The 17,832-nt window shown below is 45.7% G+C and overlaps 1 protein-coding gene across 11 annotated transcripts in view; it reads right to left on the reverse strand.

The window, feature by feature from the left end:
- TBL1X (transducin beta like 1 X-linked) overlaps positions 1-17,832 on the reverse strand; it is a 223,321-nt gene that overhangs the window by 32,986 nt on the left and 172,503 nt on the right. The window lies entirely within an intron of this gene.

Raw genomic sequence — 17,832 nt, forward strand, 5'->3', positions numbered from 1 at the left:
AATCTCACAACCAAACGTGGAAGAAAAAGAGGCTGGACCCATCGGTGTGGCCTGGAACCGTTTTATCAAAAAATTGGGAATTTTCCCTTGGCTAAGAGATGCTGGCTTCTCCCCTCGCTGCCCCCAACACTCCTCACTGATTGCCTCCATAGGAAGCTGCTGATCAACGGAACGCTTGGCAGTTTAAAGGGACTCATAGACAAGGTGTGGATGAAGGTGCATGAATGATTACTGCGTGTGGAAAACAATGCTTCTTTCAAGAAAAGAAGGCAAGAGGTCAGGCAGGGAAGGAGGCGCTGGGGGTCCATGTGGGGGTCAGAGGGCAATCAGGAACCTGCACCAGCCTTTCCTCAAGGAGAGTCAAGGCCATCCCACTGCCGGTGGTCTAGGCCGCGGCAGGTGTTTTCTGCAAAGGGGCAACCCAGTCTGGTGGGGTTTACCATCACCTTGCTTGGTCCAGGGTAGCCAGGGGTGACTGGGAACTTGGAATCCTTGGGGGGATAGAGGCCGAGCGGGGCTCTGGGGACCTGTGTGAGTAACATGGCCCTCCATGCTCAGCTCCCTGGCTAGAGGTGGGGTGGGGCCAAAGGCATTCCCAGTGCATAGCTCTGAACTCTCTCACTGTTTGTACTTTCCATTGATCAGGCAAGGAGAAGGGAGCAGGAATTCTGAGTGAACACTAACTCCCTCGCTAGGATGCTCTGCCCACCACTTATGGCAACACTGGTTTGCAGGTGCAGAATCTGGTTATCCCAGAAGGCTGACCCCTCCCGACCTTTCTCTGCATTACCACCTTGGCAGAGATTCCCTTCTGCTCTCTGTCAGCCCCTTCACCTGTGGGGGTCCTGGAAATCCCACTCCTAAGGCGTCTGTCCTATGAGCACCTGCCCAGCTCCCTCATCCTACATGTTGGTGGGCTGCACGGGGCTCCTTGGGGGGTCTCCCTGCACCGTGCCTATGCAGCCTGCACACTACCTCAAATATGCACATTTCTAGAACACCACCTTCATCAGCCAAACCGGGGCAGCGGATGTGCCCCGGCTCCCACCAGATGCAACATCATCGGCACTTCTGCTTCGTTAGCAAAATAACAACCAGACTCTGCAATAAATGAAACGCTCACCAGATGGGAATGTTCCTCCATGCAAGGAGATTCCTGTGTTTGCATTCTCCTTCCCTTTTCTCTCTCCTCCTCAATCCATGCCCTGTTCATTGCCTGCTTCACTGCCCGATTATGAAGAATATATAAAATATGTAGTTTGTTTATTTCATAGTAATATGGTAGCTGCTATTAAGTTTACAATCAGTTGCACAGAACCGTGTGTATTTCTTTACAAACCTGTAACTACCTAAATCAGACCACAGAGGAGAGCCCCACAGAGGCTCTCTCCCACAGAGCTCTCCTCTGCTCCTGCTCTCTGAAGCAGGTAAGCAAAGGCCCTTTATAATCAGCCTTACTTTTTCCTTCTAACTTGTTTTCTCTCTCCACCCTCCTTTCCCCTACCCACTGCTGCCAAACAGAACAATCCACCACTGTGTTAAGCGATGACCCTGTTCCCTGGGTCTCTGCCACACTACACAGTCTTATCTCCATGCTTTTAATACTCAGGTTTCCGGCAAGGTGTAGGGTAGAAAAACCCCAGGTCAACGGAGGGGGCAGGCCCAAGTGGATTCTTGGCCTGACTCCCCATCTCATGGAATCTTCCCTACATACTCCGGCCACAGTGGTTTTTCTCTCCTAAGAATTCATAACTCTTCGTGGCTGCCAATCCCACTACCTGGCTCCTGCCTTTTCTTCCATTTGTGTCTCTACCAGCTGACGGGAGAGAACACAGGATTGCGAAGGCCGCTTCTTATCCTCCTGGTATCTGTCAAGGTCGAGGGCAGGACTACGCCCACTGCAGTCACAATAAAAATAACAACAGCCAGCCTTTACACGGTGCCTACTCTCGGCCAGGCACTGCTCCACGAACTTCTATGGATTCGCTGAAGCCTCCCGGAAACCCTCTGCGGTCAATCCTTCATTGCTCTTTCCCATTTACGGATCAGGTCCTGAGATCTCGTGAGGGTAACTGACAGACCCCAGTCACTCAGCCCGTAGGGCCGGGGCCGAGATCCAAACTCGAGCAGAGGGACACCACTCTTAGCCCACCATGACACTCCGCCTAGAAACATCTACTGAGTGCATGAGTCAGAAAACAGCATTAATTGCAGACAAGGGCTTCTGACAAATAAATCTCAGCAACTGATGGGGCAACTGTGGAAGAGAAGTCAAGCTTCTGGCATATGTCGTAGCCAGTCCGGGCTGCTATAACAGAACACCACACACTGTGTGGTGTAAACAATACCTATTTATTTCTCACAGCTCTGGAGGCTGGGAAGTCCAAGATAAGTCCAAGATCAAGGTGACAACAGATTTGGTATCTAGTGAGCACCTGCTGCCTGGTCCACAGATGGCCATCTTTTTCCTGAGTCCTCACATGGCGGAAGGGGCAAGGTAGCTCTCTGGGGTCTCACATATAAGGGTGCTAATCTCGTTCATGAGGGCTGCATGCTCTGCCTAATCACCTCCCAAAGGCTCCACCTCCAAATACCCTCACATTGGAGATTAGGTTTTGACATACGAATTTTGGCGAGACACAAACATTGTCTACAGTAGTATATTTCATTCACTCATTCATTCATTCCTTCAAGCAACACTTGGCCATAGAATTGCTACTTAGGGCCCACGAAACAGAGCAGATTCCGACCACGTTACCGCCTTTAACCAAAGCTGGGCGCTTTGCGTCCACTCTCTCAATCTTCACAGCAGCTGTTCACGGTTGGTGCTGTTCTTGTTTTATGCATGAGAAAGGCAAATACTGGAGAAATCAGATAACCTGTCCAAGGTTCACACGTACGATAAGAGGCTGAACTAGCATTTTAACTCTAGACTATGTGATTCCAGGATTCAACTTTTTACCCTACACTCTAAGACCCACAAGCACAGGAACCAAAATTCTTAAATTATCTAGGTGGATGCCAACTCCATTCCTACCCGGACCACCGGGGGCTCTGATCAGCAGCAGCCACGGATACAGCGCAGGCAACTTGCAAAAAACATGGTGCAAACCCACTTTTAACCCAATACTTGAAGATGTCCTTGATTTTTTTCGGTATCCAGGTATTTAAATGTTGAGTATATGGTTTGGTGGCATAAGTTTCTTATCTGTCTACATGATAATGCTCTTCAATGTAAACTCAATTTCTAGAACATTTGGATGACACCATTCAGTTAAGGCTTGTTGAAAGAAAAGGACGGAGCAGTGAAGATGAACTGAGGGCGTGGGAATCTGAGATTCTACAAAGAGAGCTGAAAGCAAAATGCTAGAATTTCCCCCCACCGAAGCAAAATGATGACTAAGCAGCATAAAGCTATATAGGGGTACCATGAACTTGAACATCCTTGATCAAAACTTGGGTCCTCTATTGGAGACGACAGTAAATCATGACTGCGAAGTGGATATCTTCATAAACACTTGCTGTAATGTGCCACATCACTGTTGAAAGGAGTCCTCCCATTTGCTTAAATTTACATTAGGTGCATTTCTTTGCACAGATCTACGCGTGGCCTCTAAATCCACGGTTTGTCAGCCCATTTGTTCTTAGGACTTGCTTCTTGATTTCACGCCAACCTGATTTCATCAAGGCAAGCGGGAGGGCTGGGTGGATAAAAGTTCAGGAGCAGTCAGGAGCACTGGGTTCTGTCGTCGCTCCACCACAAAGGGGCTGAGTGCCTGGGCCAGGTGACTTCGTATGGATGGGCCTCCATTTCCTTTTCTATGATGTGGGGATAAAAAATACCTCAAGGAGCTGATGGGAGAACCAGATGTGAGAGCAGCAGGACCGCAGACACTTTTGAATCTAGAGAGAAGACCACAAACTAGCGGAAACATCACTTTTCCAGGTTTCCTTGTTCATGCGATGCGCACGCTGGATAAAATGGTTGCTAGGATACCTTCCAGATCTGACGTTCCTTCACTGTGGACCAGGGAGATGTCCATAGACTATGTGAGCGAGGCCTACTCAAGCACTTCCCCTTAGGCCACTTGCTGGAGCACTGCCATGCACCAAAATGTTGTGTAAGGCGCCATCTTGAAACACTGGCATCTCCAGGCAGGACACTTCTCTTCCAGGCCTGGCCTGACCCCAACACCTTCAGTGCCCCACCCCTCTCAATTGGAGTCCAAGGCTAATGAGCATATTCATTTGTAGTTTGCCACAGTGGTTAAGACTTCGGTGCCTTATGCCTCTTCAGCTTTCCGGCAGCTGTCAACACACCTATTCTGCCCAATGGGACATCAGTAGGAACAAAGAACAGAATGTCAGTAACAGAGATGGGAATGTTCAGGACTGCCTCAAGTTGTTAAAAAGCAGGAGAATAAAGAGCTTGGTGGTACCTTGACGAAAGATCCGAGCGAGGACAAAGCGTTAGTGTCCCTGGTGTCTACTGCTCAGCCAGCCTAGAGCCATTAATGAAGCCAGCAGGTCTGTCACCTATTTAGTAAGAGGGCATCCCTGATGAACCTCTCAACAGCAGGTTTTCTCAACTGTGACATGACTGACATTTGGGCCGGATCATTCTTTGTCTGGGGGGTGGGGGGCATTGTCCTGTGCACTGTAGGGTGTTTAGCAGCATCCCTGGCCTCTACCCACTAGATGCCGGTAGCATGCCTCCTCCTAGTCGTGACAACCAAAAGTGTCTCCAGATATTGCTTAATTGACCCTGCCACGGTTGAGAACCAATGACCTAGAGGAACCAAACCCCCAAAAGGATGCTATCCACAGGTCTACTCTACTCACATGTCTGCTTGGTTTATAAACACGATGGGTGGATTGTTGCCACTGAAAAGCAAGTCACCCTCTACATGCAATTGGTCACAGAACTCAGACAACACAGAGTAAGGGGGAATAACCAGATAAGGTGGAAATATTTCCAAGGAAAAAAAGGGTATAATCACAATAAGCTAGGAAAGGCTTAAAATAAGGACTACATTTTATACAGTCTTGGCTAGATCTTCAAGAGCAAAATCCTGTCCATTTGGAATGAAAGGTGCTACAGTCTCATGAGAGGAAAACAGCCTGTACATGAATTTGTCTCACCCAACTAAGTAATAAAAAGAAATCAAAAACAAACCAAGTACATGCTTTGTGTTTCTTGCAATTACGACACCGCTAAACCATAACTCCTTCACAAATGGCTTCACAAACCATTTGAATTGTACAGTGAACCATTCTGCCCAGTTAATGTCGGCCCAATTCGTCAGCAAAACCTGCTACTTTATCACTCGCTGGCCCTTAGAAATACTGTTTATTCAGCAGAGAAAAGCAGACAGGTAATACGCAGGCAGCTGTGTGGTTGGTTTTGCATCTTCAGCTGAAACAAATACCAAGGGCACCAATTTGAGGCATTAAAAGTGAATCTTTATTAAATATTTAACAGGCTTACATACTTGGAATACTGACAGCTATCCAAAGCCAATGAGCATAATATGTTTATTTCCAACTGTCTAGATCAGGGGTAGGCAAACTGAGGCCCACAGGCCAAATGTGGCCCACTGCCTGTGTTTATAAATAAAGTTTTAATGGAACACAGCCACACCCATGAGGTGATATGTTGTCTTATGGCTGCTTTCACTCTATGATGACACAGTTGAGTAGCTGCAACGGAGACAATATGGCCCACAAAGCTAAAGATATTTACTATCTGCTCCTTTATAGGAAAAGTGTATCAACTTAGATATATTTATGTGTGCATATATATATTTATGTGTATCTATGTATATGCGTGCATGTGTGTGTATACACACACAAAGCAAATGTCATGGCCTCCCAGATGCCCTCTTTCATTTCTTTCTGCTATGGACTGAGTATTTGTGTCTCCCCAAAATTCGTATGTTGAAACCCACTTCCTAAGGTGATGGTACTAGGAGATGGGGCCTTTGGGAGGTGATCAGATTATGAGGGAGGAGTCTTCATGAATGGGACTAGTGTGTCTATATAAAAGAGACTCCAGAGAGTTCCCTCGCCCCCTTCCACCACGTGAAGTTACATCAAGAAGACGGCCACCCATGAACCAGGCAGCAGGCCCTCACCAGACACTGAATCTGTTGGAACCTTGATCTTGGACTTCGCAGCCTCTAGAACTGTGAGAAATACATGTTTGCTGTTTATCAGCGACCCAGTCTGTGCTATTTTGTTATAGCAGCCTGAAGGTACTGAGACACTCTTCTACTACGTCTGATAATAACGGCAACAGCAGCAGCCGCTGACATTTAGTTAGTGCTTCCTTTACGGTGGGCAGCAGCATACAAGCTTCACAGGTGGTACTCGACGTAATACAAAACTCACATAGTAACATCGCCAATTCGCCACGAGGAGTCTAGTGCTCTTCCTCTCGAAAGCAGTTAAGAGCCTGCAGGCTGCGACAAGACCCCTCGCCTAGCACGGCCCCTGGATGCCTCTCATACCCTGTTCTAAGCCCGTGGTATCGCTCACTGCCTCCCCAGGGTGGCTCCGCTCACAGCATACACCTGCTTCCCTACAGGATGACTGTTTCTTCTGGTCTCTTGGTCTAGAACAGTGGTTTGCAGTCCTCAAGTGAGGGCGATTCTGTCCTCCAGAGGAAGACATTCAGCAATATCTGGAAATATTTTCAGTTGTCACAAGAGGGTGTCTATGTGCGTGCTACTGGCGTCTAGTAGGTAGAGACCAGGGATGCTGCTAAACATCCTGTAATGCACAGGACAGCTCTCCAAGACAAAGAATGATCCAGTCCAAAATGTCAATAGGGTGAGTTCCTGAATTCCCTTTTCCGCCACTGCTGACACCTTCTCGGTCATCATGGCTGCAGCCAGGCATCCTTCCTCCACAGGAGCCATCTTTGTCCTCTCGACATGAAGTGACTGCTCTCTTCTCCGAGCTACTGTAGCGCTCCTCCCGGCCCTCGTATCTCATCCTGGCGCAGCGGGCAGCATTCTCTTGATTCGCGTGCATCTCCCAGCTCCTGAGAAGACCGAAGCTCCTTGAAGGCAGGAAGCCCATCATGATTCATTTTCTAACACACAGAGCACCCCTCCTCAGTACACAGCTGGTGCTCACGGGGGATTTGCAGAATGGATAAGAGAAACCAGCAAGGCTGATGTAAATGAAGGGTGGCGAGAAAGTGAAAAAAACTGAGTCCTCACTATTTTCAGAATCAAAGACTTTAAAGGAGAAGGACAGGAATTAAGGATTTAGGTACAACAGCAAAATACAAGGAAAACAGTTTTTAGACAAAGATGACTGTCACACAAGCAACAGTCTCAAAACACCAAAGAGGGCCCTTGGCTGTACATATAAAGTTGAATAAAAAACTATGACATTATTTGAGAATAATAACAATAATAAAGGTAATGAGATTAAGTGCTGATTATGTGTATTGGCCCTTTTAATGAATTAGCTCAGAGAGTTTGGCAACAGTCTACGAATTAGTCTTATTAAATCTATGTTATAGATGGGGAAACTGAGTCACAGAGCAGTTAAGTGATTTCCCTGAGAGCACACAGCTAGCAAGCGGCCATCCTACCTCTGAGTCCATGCTCTTAACCCACAACTACACACTATTGAAATTTGTTTAGAAACCTCTAAATGATTCAAAATGACATCTTTAAAAAAAAAAAGAGGAAGAAAATCATCTAATCATTAACACCATTCACATTACACTTTCAAGCAACGTAAGTTGCAAACAAGGTCAACATTGCAAAAACTAGGCAATTGCTTTCCGTTCTACAGAAAACAAAAGAAGATGAGCTCTATCTGTCGACGACACTCCCAGAAAGACGGCTATGTTAGGAAAGAGACAGCAAGCAAACAAAATCCGATGCAGTCATGGAGGAATTTGGTACGGTTTCTTTTCGATTCGATTCTTTTCTCTTCTTGCTCAAAGCGAGAGAGAGCACACTTCCCCCTGCACTCCGGGGCCTGGGTCTGCCCTCATTTGCTTCCCTGGCTTCCTTTTGTGACCAAACAAACAAGTGGAATTATATGATCTCCAAGGTCCCTTTCAACTCTAAAATTCTACGTAGAGAAAAAAATGACCTCGTTGTCCCCCTCAAACCCACAGGATTTTAATGTATGGAGGCGACCGAGTGACGACACGGAGAGGTTAATGCCACCGATAAGAAGACTCACTTACAATTCCCGAGAGAAGGGGCCACACTGTGCCTCTTGACACGCAGGGACCAGGAAGCCGAGAAACAAAGAAGGAACTGGGCCTCTGCCTTTATGAACATAATGGAGGAGAGGCAAGTAGGTGGGAACGTCGTCTATTGGACAGGAAGTAAAAACAGGATAGACTTTGTGGTTGGAAGGTTTGTAATGTGATTTCCTCGCGCGCGAGGGAAAGCCGCCTTGTGAGAGAGGGGTCAACAGCCCTGGCCGATGGTCCAGCCCTACGACTAATGAATGCCCAAGAGCCACTGGTTAACACACCGATTCAATCTACCTGGCTCCAGAGAAGGGATTTTACAACGGAGTCATTCTGAAAACAAAACCACAAAACCGGGGACTGCTAATTCATATGGAGTACTCCCTGCTGTTTCTGAGAACACTGACGACCCTGGGACATCCTTATTCACGGTAGAGTCAGTGCAGCTTCCCATCCCCATCAATATTTCCAGGATCATGAAGGTTTCTGCAACACAACTGCAGCTGCCTGGAAAGCTGCCCGCCTTCCTCTCAGCGTGGGGACAGGGTGACTCTAGGTGGGGGGGGTGGGGAGAGTGCTGATAAAAATAAAGATGGAAGACAGGCCAAGGGTGATGAAGTGGTAGCCGGGTCAAACAAATTAAATAGAGGAAAACACACACACACACACACACACACACACACACACACACACACACACAAGCTTGTCAACAGAAAAGAACTCATACCCTCATCTTGGGGGCTAATTTACCATCGGTTCACTTCTTCCTTTTGGAACTGATGGATTCGTGTCACCAGAGGATGACATTTTCTGCCGGAGAAACAATTCTTATCATACGTAAACTCTAGCTGTATCCATGGTAGTAAAAAGCACAAAAATATGCTGAGAATTCTTTTTGACTTTGCAGTCTAAATGACCGCACATGTTCATATCGGCGTTACATTTCAATGTGCTTATTGAAAACTAAAAAAAAAAAAAAACACTAAAAAAAAAATCCTCAAGACCCAGTCCTCACCTTCCCTCCTAATGCTGACATCCTGCTACAGAAAACAGGGCAGTGAAAATGGTTTTATGTGCTGCAGACCTGTTCTAGATGACCCACCATAACACGGAATTTAGTGCAAAATGGAACTGCCTTGGATGGTGCCCAAAAGAAATACCAGAAGGACCTCGTTAAAATAGGGTTTCACTTATAACATCTGGCCTGGACCGCGAGGGTGGTGGCTGAGTACGGCTCGGGCCTCTCTGACTATTGCAGACTGGGCGTCCCTGCCAAGACTTTTAATATCCTCTCACCTTGGGGAACCTGTAGGAGCGGAAAGCATTAGTCAGGTTATAAACCAAGGTTGCTACTTCCTCCCAGCCCAGCGACTGGTGGGGATGAGGCAGCTCCCCAGGAGGGGGGGCCAGCCAGGGAGGCCGCTCTCCTTGAGATGCTGATGGGGACTTGCAGGGGAAGAAGCAGGCGGAGCAACCTGGGCTCCAGCTGCTTTCCCACTCGGAAGGGCAAGGCTGAGTGACGGAGGCTTCTGGCACCACACACAACGGCGTTGAAGCCTCGTGAACGTTGGATTCGATATTTAGAAACTGGGAAATAGGAACATGAACCCCAAATTGGAGATTTACAATGGACAGCACCACTAAAAATTACAATGAAAAAACTTAACGTATGACTTTGGGAAAAACAGAGAAAGTAATTTGGAAAACAGAGGAAATAAGTCACATTATTATACATTCGACACAACTGCTATTCTCACATTGGGGAACTTCCTCTAATCCCTTTGCCCTGTGCAGACTAATTTTCATGTTAATTTCTGTGATCCTAAAATTCTGTGTCCCCGTTCTTTTTTACCTAATGCAATATCAGCATTTTCCCTAGTTGCTAATTGGTCTCGATAGCCATCATTTTTGGTTGATTCTCAATTTTTACTGGGCAGATCCATCTTCCTTTACTCACACTGCTTCCAGATTTATTTTCAAAAACTAATTAATGGCTTCTAACTGGACAGTGTCCAGACGTTTCAGCCTGGGGTTAACCTGCTGCCAACCCAACTTTCCAGAATTTTCTTCTCCTCCCTACCATCACATCTGCTTTGGCCCTCTCATCAAGATGGCTCCTTCTCCCTAAACACAGCGGGCTTTGCTGTGACTCAGGGCCTTCAGTCAGCCTCTTGATTTTGCTTGAAATACCCTTCTTCCTCTTTTGCCTGAAAACTTCTAGCTCCAGACCCAGCTCATCTGTGTCCTCTCTGCAGCCTTTCCCAGGGTTCCGGGCTCCCCTTGCACACATCTCCAATATTACGTTTATCAGCCTCCGACAGACGACTCTTTAAATATCCTCCCTTTGCAGGGAGGAAAAATTTAAGACTGGCCCCCTTCACCTATGCATCCATCCCTAGTACCCAGGGCAGCACCACCACTCAAAAGACACGCCATCCAGAGACGTTTGTGGAACTGAAAATCATGACAACTGCTCTATTCCTGGACATCGAGGATTCCCTGATGGCACCCATACCTCTGATGGTACCCAAAATAATTTTAGGCAGCACAGGAGCAAATATTTTAAAATCTGACAGTTATTTATTTTAATATGTCTCATGCAAACACAACTAATAGATATACTGGTACATTTAAGAAAAAGTTTTTAACTGCTTTAATTTAAGGAAAGATAGTAACAAATAATAAAATACTTGAGGTGTACGCAAATATGGCAAAAACGATGCAGATGGTGCACGAAGAACTGAGGATGGGAAATACAAGTTTAGGTGAGGGAGGGCTACAGGAGTTTTCAGAGAAGGAAGTAGTGAATACTCACTATACACACACTGGGTTCGAGGTCACCTGGAGGAGAAGAAACCCCCTCACTTTATTACTAGGTCTTGGACAGGAGTCTGCAAACTCTATCCTGCAGGCCACATCTGGCCCCTCGCCTGTTTTTGTAAATAAAGTCTTATCAAAACACAGTTACTCTCATTGGTGCACGTAATTTCCATGGCTGCTTTTGCGATAAAAGACAGAGATGACTAGTTGTGACCGAGACTGAAATATTTACTATCTGGCCTTTTCCTGCGAGTTCCCTCCACCCAGATCTAGGGGAGAGACCTGGACCAGGAGATGCGGCCAATAGGTCCTTAGGGAAGTAGTTTTGATCCCCCAACCCGTTTTATGGGGCCAGCATAACCCTAACACCCAAACCTGACGGGGACATTCAAAAAGGAACATCACAGCCCAGTTTCTCTCGGTAAGATAAACGCGACTATACGAAAGTATTAACAAACCAAATTCAGGGATATTTAAAAAAGACAAAATGTGCAGGCCAGGCGAGGTTTATTCCAGGAATGCAGGGTTTAATGTCAGAAAATAAATCAACGATTTCACCACATTAACAGTCAGGAAAAATCGTTTAAAAGAGGAAGATTCTGGAGCCAGATGGCATGCTCTGAATCCTAGCTCTATGACTTCCTAGCAGGGTGACATGGGCTAGTCGGTACCTTCTCAATGCCTTGGGGCTCTCTCTCATCTGTAAATGAGGGATGCAGCTGTGTCTGCTTCCTAGGGGTTAAAAGCTTTATCAGTCGAGGACTCAGAATCCTGCCTGGCACACACTGAGTAAGTGCTCAGTAAGTGAGAGTTACTGCTACCTCAACAGAGCAGTGACAATAGGGACAGAACTGACACTGACAAGATATGGGGAGTGCCCAGCTGTCGGAGATGTGAGGAGGAGGGGACTGAAAATGCAGGTAGTAGAAAGATACTACGGAGGAGAAATATTTGAACATGATTCCAATGTTTTTACATTAAGCCGGGATAGGATTAGAGGGTAGAGGAGGCCTTTCTTTGGAGAGGAGGGCAGCAGTGGGGAAATGGCGATGGTACTAAGTATGGGGTCATATCAAGGAATGCTTGGGAAATCGGCATCCAAAAGAGCAGCATGAAAGGCAATGAGAGGTCTGAGGTGGACACCCAGACTTGGAGATGGAGCACAGACTGACCACAGACATAGGTGTGGGAGGGCAAGAAAAGGATGCCACCTTGGGGACAAAGGCATTGAAGAAGTGGATGGAGGAGGAAGCATCAGTAAAGTGACATACAGACACTTGGGAGAAAAGGGATAGTGTTGTGCCTCACAGCCCAGACTCACTCCGCAGTCTGGACGGCAGAAAGGAAATGGAAGTTGGCAGAAAATAAAATGTATCAAGGACGGACACTTTTAAGGTCACATTAGAATTGCAGAGCAGGCAGGTCTTACCTGTAATGGTGTATGAACTGTGAACACAGGCATCTTCTTAAGTGGCTATTTCATCTCAGCTAAAAAAGGAAACTTGAACCATCTCAGACTTTTTCATATCATCACCAACTTTTAAAGTAGGAAGTGACAGTGTAAGCCTTAAAGGCATCTTCAACAGAATCTAACCTTTTTTGATGTTAATACCAATGGAAATTGTTTGCTATACTGAGCAAGACACATACTTAAACAACCGTAACTTATAGACACTCAAGTGACTTTCTTTCTGATTGCTTGCTTCCCCTCTAACAAATTAATGAGCACACGAATGGCAAATCTTGAATCTTAGCTTTCATACACAGATACAAATTAGAACCCTAACTTAGAAAAGATCGCACGACTGAAACTGCATGGGAACTGGCGTAGCCGGGATGGTTGTGAACGTCTGGGTCACTTGCCAGAGCAACTGCTCCTCGATTCCATTTGGCTGTTCTAAGTGGTTATCATCAAACCCAAAGAACAGCTTAGAAAAACACCCTTTTAGAATGAAGAGGAGTTCGTTTGCAGCTAGCACCCTAACCAGAGGGTTTGTGATGCCACCATCCACATTTAGTGTAGGTTCCTTCATAACACCCATGCACGGGAGTGGAGGCTGAGAACCGACACCCTAGAGACTGTGGTCTGCAGAGGAAACACGGATGTGCTTAGTTGGCAGAGGCGTGTGAATTACTGATGCCTAAAGCTAGCTAGGGGGATGTTTTATTCTTTTCTATACGAAAGGTATGGGTACCACATTCTCTAGCTACTTACCCATCCCTCCATTTTTAAAAGTTATTTTTAAAAATTGAAGCAGGACATACACACAAATGCACAAATGACTGATGTGCAACCACAACCCAGACTTACACCTGGACTGGGACTGAGGCAGTCCTGACAGCCATGTGTGAGCTGAAGGTGTACAACGAGATGATTTGATGTACGTATCCATTGTAAAATGATGACCACAATAAGGTGAGTTAACACATCTGTCACTTCACATAGTTACCGTGTGTGCGCGCGCGCGTGTGTGTACATATGGTGAGAACATTTAAGATCTACTCTCTTAGCAACTTTCAAGTATACAATACAGTATTGTTAATTATAGTTACCATGCTGTACATTGTAACCTGTATCTTTTTGCCATAATAAACTGTGACTATAACAGTTACTGAGTCCTGTGAATCCTTCTAGTGAACCACAGAGCCTGTGGGTGGTCTTGGGGACTGCAACACACCACCACAAATGCACTGCTTATACCTAGGTGAAAATACTAAGACATAAGACATTACTATTTTACGTGATTTTAAAGTACTTTCATCCTCTTGTAATAAGGACAAATTATTCAGGTCTTCCTCATTTATTATTTGATGAAACCAATATTTTCCTTTATTATTTCTAAAGCAAAGGCTACCATTACCTCAAAGAAATGCTTGCCTTTACCATTTCATAAAGATTCTTTTTTTAAACAAGGACACACATTAGCAATGTAAAAGAGCCTCTGCAGTCAAAATATATTTTTAGAGACTCAGCTGAACAATAAGCCCTGAACTTTTGTTTAAATTACGACAGTTAAACCATTAAAATGATTTCCCGAATCTGCGGAAACGTGTCTTGCATAAGAAGGCATTCCACGGTCCTAGGGAACACGGTGGAGCCTACCGGGTAATTTGTCAGCTGCTAGGATTACAGTCAGCAAAGCCGCTTAATCATTTTTGTAGACGCAATTATTCACAAATATTAAGAGTAACACCCTTTTCCTGGTTATCTAACCTCTTCACCGGAGCCAAAAAAAATGAGATCGAAAGTCTGCTACCCCCAATTATTTTATGACTAGCTGGACAATGCTTCTGGCAGACTTTCCGCTTCCTTGAGGGGAAAAACACCCTGGAAAAATTTCATAAAAACGGAGACAGCATTTTGCTCACTGTTAATGTCTATTTGAGTTCTGCAGCAGAAGGAATCAAAACGCAGCCCAAGAAGAAGATAGAGGGGGGAAAAAACGAGAATCCCATTAAAACTCCACTTACCAATAAAAACTAGTTGGAAGAAAAAACATCCCACAACTAAAGGATCCGAATCAGTGGCTCGCAACTGGGCGTGACCTTGACCCCCAGGGGACATTTGGCAAAATCTGGAGCCATTTTTGGTTGTCACGAAAGAAGGAAGGAGAGTGTTACTGGTATCTAGTGGGTAGAGGCCACGGATGCTACTCAGCATCCTACAATACAGGACGGTGCCCTAGGACAAAGAGTGATCCTGCCCCAAATGTCAACAGTGCCGAGGGTGAGAGATCTGGATCTTAAGGAACAGCTGACAGTCTTTAGAAGGTTCTGGCCATTCAGAATATCTCCAGGGATTAAGACCATCAGATCTGCCACCACCTGCAGGCTGACCACCTACATGTTATAGAACCCTTCGAGCTAAAGTTCCTAAGGGGATACTTTAGAAACATGTTAAGACTCACTTGAAAAGGGGTTGGAAGAAGCCATGCATAGACTTCTGTCCCCCAAGTAAACATGTAGCCTGCCCAGTGACTACGGTCCCAACCAATGCAGAACTGCTTCTCATGATAACGACCCAGGAGGAGCCAGGCAGGTGCGTGAGGCATACAAGGCACACCCAAGTTTGCGGAATTCCCGAGGATGCAAAAATTCAAGCTACATATACGACACCTGCTCTTCACCTTCAGATGATTTTTCATTGCTCTTCTGTTTCTAAAAGCCTCAGAAAGGTTGTGCAGCCATCCATTTCTAAATTAATATGGCCGTTACTTGAACCCATTATACAAAAGAACATCCCCGTCAAAACCTAGGCCCACACTACAGCTAATGACCTGCAAAATTGAATTAAAATGTCTCAGCTGCCTTTGTATACTGACCCCCCTCTTGCTCTCACACACACATACAAAGCTCTGCAGACAATGGAAGCATAAAATTATATTTCCGGTTTAATTTATTTTTGATTTAATAATTTCAAAATTATTATGGACTCACAGGAAGTTGCAGAAATAGTGGTGTCCAGTGTATGCTTCATCCAGCCTCCCCTCAAGGGTGACATCTTATCTTGCTGTAGTACAATATCAAAGCCAAGAAGCTGACATCTAGTTGACCGGTCACTAGACTGCAAATCTTTAGTTGTCACCATTTCCGACCTGCACGTGTGTGCACACGAGTGTGTGCACATGATCTATGCATGTATAAATTTTATCCTACGTGTCCACGTGTGTGCTCACCTTCACATCAAGACACAGAACTCTCCCATCAGCACAAATAATTCCCTCAAACTACTCCTCTGCAGTTACACCCAGCCCACGTCAACCCTTAGCAGTCATCTCCACAGCCTCGCCATTTTAAGAGCCTTCTAGAAATGGAACCACACAGTATGTGGTCTTTTGACATTGTCTAGTTTGACGCAGCACATTTCTCTGGGGACTTATCCAGGTCATGGCGTGTATCGATAGTTTATTCCTCTTCGTTGCTGAGTGGGGCTCCGGGGATGGACAGAGCACCATGTGTACAGCCAATCACCCATGGAAGGATACTGGGAAGTTTTCAGTACTTTGCTATTACAAATAAAGCTGCTATTTTCTGTATTATTTTAAAAAGTAACCAGATTTTGTCAGACACCAACCTAGCTTACAAATGACACTCTGTGCCAAGGACTTGCCCCAAACCGTACAGTTCTAGTAAAAAGCCCTTAAATGTACAGTCGTCCCCCCTTACCCGTGGGGGATACGTTCTAAGACCCCCAGTGGATGCCTGAAACCATAGATAGTACCAAACCCTATAAATGTTTTCTCCTATACATACAGACCTATGATAAAGTTTAATTTATACATTAGGCACTGTAAGACAATATGTGAATTGCCAGCATCACTACTGTTGTGCTTTGGAACCATTATCAAGTAAAATAAGGGTGACTGGAACACAAGCAGTGGATACTGTGACAGTCGATCTGATAACTGAGACGGCTAGTAAGTGGCAGGTGGATGGCCTCTACAGTGTGGATCCGCTGGACAAAGGGATGAGACATATCCAGAGAGGAACGGGAACAGCTCAAGATTTCATCACGGTACTCAGAATGGCGAGCAATTTAAAACTTACGAATTGTTTATTTCTAGAATCTCCCATTTAATATTTTCAGACCGAGGTTGACCATGGGTAATTGAAATCCTGGATAAGGGGGCACTATTATAATGTTACTTTGGAATTCCAGTGGTTCCTTCTTTCCCTTTTGAGACCAATTTTCTAAACTCTAAAATAATCTACACATGAAACTTCTTACCATAATACTGTGATTTAAAAATTGCGGTAAAATACACATGACATAGATGTATCGTTTTAATCATTTTTAAGTGTCCAGTTCAGTGGCATTAAGTACATTCATATTGTTGTGCAACCATTACCACCACCCATCTCCAGAACTTTTTCATCTTCCAAAACTGAAACTCTGTCCCCATTAAACATTAATTCCTTCCCCCGCCGGCCCCTGGCACCCACCATTCAATTTTCTCTCTATGAACCTGACTACTCTAGGTACCTCATGTAAGTGGACTCACACAGCATTTGTCCTTTTGTGACTGACCATTTCACTCGGTATGATGTCCTCAAGGTTCATCTATGTTGTAGCCTGTGTCAGAACCTCCTTCCTCTTAAGGCTGAGTAACATTCTTTTGTATGGATGGACCACATTGTGTTTATCCATTCATCCATCCAAGGACACGTGGATTGTTTCCACAGTGGTTTTTTTTAAAGAATACTTTACTGCCCTCCAAAGGGTGAAGCTCATCTCTGAAGGAAGAGGGCACACCTCTTCCATGAGGTTCTCCAACACATCACCCCTCTTATGATAGCAGCTCACAAATCTGAGATCATGAGCTGGGGTCAGAAATGACGCTCAATTCAAACTGTTCAATCTTCAGTTAGGCAGAGACTCTAGCAAAATTGAACGAGAGGCCGGCAGAAGGGGGACGGTGATCTGACGTAACTGAAGTCAGGGCCTCAGAGAAGTGCTTGTTCCACCGACCGACTGAAATTCCCAGGGACCCTTCTTGAACCCGGACCGGCGGGATTTAAAAAGCATGCTCTTTTACAGGCCCCAAGTCACCTGGTGCCTCTTCCCAGGGGACTTCTTCACCCTCAGTCTAATGTTTCACGGAAACTAGCTTGGCAGCGACTGCAGCCCCTTGGAAAACAGGGACCCACCCCCTCAGCCCTGTCCCCACTCCAACAGGGACCTCGCTGGTTCATCCACTACAGCCGGGCTCTCTCTTATCCAAACAGGCTCCCCCACCCCCCGTCCCAGGAAGTGGCTGTGCTGACATGTATGATTTTTAAACTGC

This window comes from Ceratotherium simum, chromosome X (assembly GCF_057802395.1).
Source record: "Ceratotherium simum simum isolate JZ-2026a chromosome X, ASM5780239v1, whole genome shotgun sequence".
Classification (NCBI taxonomy): Eukaryota; Metazoa; Chordata; class Mammalia; order Perissodactyla; family Rhinocerotidae; genus Ceratotherium; species Ceratotherium simum.